Here is a 3119-nt window from a genome sequence, read left to right on the forward strand (position 1 = left end):
TAGTATTGAATATTGATGTTGGGAATAAGTAGTATGATTACAATTCAATCAATCACATGTCAAATAATTTGTTATTGTTATTATATTAAAATTTTAATATAATAACGTCCTTGATTAAATTTAGAGATTTATCATTGTGATAGTGACCACAATATTGAGAGATAAATCTTTTATAATTTAATCTAAATTATTCTTGGTCATAGGATTATTAAAAAGGACATTAATAATCCGGAAAGATCAATATATATATAATGGTCTTCATTGGATGAAGATTAATAGATCTCATTTATTAAATTATATATATAGATGGTGCATATAGAGATATGACCATTGAACTGACTCACTTTGAGAATTCCTAATGGTTATAATTACCGTATATTTGTCAATAGGATATTTTCAAGATGAACACAGTAATAGAGTTTCCTTTGACCTGCGACTGTCATAGTAATTAACAATGTATTTATTATACTTTGATTCCGGACACCTAATACCCTAGGGTGCTAGTTGAATGGATATTGGGTATGATTTAAATACTTGTAGAATTAATAATTAGTCAATAAGGAATTCGTCAACTCTCGGTAAAGAGTTTGAGCTCTATGATTATAATGACTGAGATGAATAAAACATTGGCCAAGGGGATTGAATGAATGAAGAAATGAGTTTCTTAGGTCATTCACAGTTCATTATAATAATGGTAACAAGTTAGAGTTTGACAATTAAACCATACTCTAAGGGTTAACCAAGAGCTGGAAAGATGGAAGGAATTATACTTTGTTCTTCTAAGGTTCTTAGTAAAAATATATTACTTCATACTATCGGGTTGTTGAGGAATGTTGCTAGACGCCAACCTTGATTAGTAAATTTAGTATGACTAATTTACTACCCGCTTAGTATTGAACCTATGGGGTCACACACTAACGAGTGTTCTAATCTTTGCTGTAGAATTATTTAATTATTAATTTGATTTGATCAAATAAATAATTATATTAATTCAAATGGAATATTATTATATTTTTTGCTAGCACCAAGAATATAATAATAGTATGATAATTGAGAATATTATATGAGATTTGAGAATAATTATTTATTCTATTTCTAAACTTGAATTCTAAATTTGGATGAGATCCTAACTGATTCTATTTCAAATTGAGTTATGATATGATTCATAAATTTGAAAGATTCAAGTTTAAAATAACAAGATATGATTTAAATTTGAATTGAGAATCAAATTTAAAATCAATAACAAATCTCATACTATATATATGTATGCCAAGAGTAGAGGAATGTGAAAGAGATGAGAATAAAAAGAGTTTTATTCCTTTACCTCTACGCACATAAATGTATGTAAGCCTAATTCTTGGAGAAGAGTTTTATGGCGTACAAAGAGTTGCAAGAGGTTTCTCAATTTAGATCAGATGTCCATTAGTCAAGGAGTTGACAGCAAAGGTTGGTCTCGGTGTGGATACGCATAGCACCTTCGTACCATCGAAGGAGAAAGTGATTTTTACTAAAGCGTCTAAAGGTATTTAGAACTGATCTGCTATCTATATATTATTGGAATAAAGTTTAAGCACAAAATATATCTTTAGGATTACCTTCTTTTCTTCCGCTGCGTGTTATGAACACATAGTAATCCATCAGTGGTATCAGAGCTTTGGCTTTTTGTGTTTAAATTTTATTCCTATTTTCTTAAAATTTGTGAATTAATAGGACTAATTCAAAAAAAAAATTTTTTTAAGCATGTGATGTAGTTATTTTCATTGAGATAATTTTTTAATAAATTAATAGTTAATTTATTTGAAGTTTGATTATTTAATTGTGATTAAATTATCATTCTTTTAATATAAAAGTTATATTTATAATCAAATATTTTGTTTAATTTTATTTATATATTAAATTTTATTGTGATTTTAATCACAATAAAAGGAATAAGATGCAAAAATATATTTTATTTGTTTCTTATATATATAAGTGTATATATAAAGGTCAAATTTGATTTGATAATTTTTTAAGGCTAAATGTTAGTACATGAAAAAATCAAATTTTGATTTGATTGATGTGTTTTGAACACTATAATTTTAGAAATTAGTTTTCTAATATTCTTGATTATAAAGAGCAGCCTGACAACTAGGAGTTTTATTTCAAGATAATAACCAGTATATACATTTGATGTATTAAGGATTAAATTTTATATTTTTTCCTAGACAACCTGGGAGTATAAAAATTTAATCCAAGAATACTGGTAGAAATTCTCTAATAATAGAGATAAGTCCTAAAAGTTAGGATATTGTCAAAAATAAATTTATCTCTTGTTTACAAGGAGCAACCTGACAACTAGGAGACTTGTACTCAAAGATAGAATTTATTTATGCATATGATGATGTATAGAAAGAATTAATTTTATACTTGAACCTAGACAACCTAGGGGTATAAAATATAATTCAGTTAAATAATTGACTGACAACCAGATAATTATTTAGGATTATAATTGTATGGGATACAATTTAATCATATTTATTTGGAATAGGTATGAGTAACAACTTGACAACCAAAGTACTCATTCACGATTCTAAATAATTTTGTCAGAAATATAGATTTCTTATTTACTTTCATATTTTAAATTTTTAAATATGTCCATCTTTCGTATGGCATACTTGAAAGTAATAAATTGGCTATACATTGAGAATTGTTCTTATGTATGAAAGGGTTATCATGGACATGATAATTCTATTGAAATAATATTGTCCAATAAAATTAGTGATGGAATAGTCAGTACTTGTGAAGTATCTAAAATATTAGTTTACTATAATATGTGTTGTTTTGACAACTATGAATTCTAATTTCAAAAGCATATACCCACTATTTATTATTGAACATCTTGAGAAGATGTATGGTGCCCAAAGTAAGATAGTATGACTATCAAAGATTTTATTTAAACTAGTGGGAGTATTGGACAATATATTTTGAATTAAACAACTTTAGAAGTTAGAATGCCATTAGGCAAATGGCTTTAGCGAGAATTGTTCTTGCAAGCATTTTTGGATATTTATTTTGTTACAAACAAAATTTTTTTTTTAATATGATTAAGGTTTGTGATCTTTTTAGAAAAATTCAACATG

The sequence above is a fragment of the Arachis ipaensis genome, chromosome B9 (assembly GCF_059453495.1).
Source record: "Arachis ipaensis isolate K30076 ecotype BB chromosome B9, ASM5945349v1, whole genome shotgun sequence".
Taxonomy (NCBI): Eukaryota; Viridiplantae; Streptophyta; class Magnoliopsida; order Fabales; family Fabaceae; genus Arachis; species Arachis ipaensis.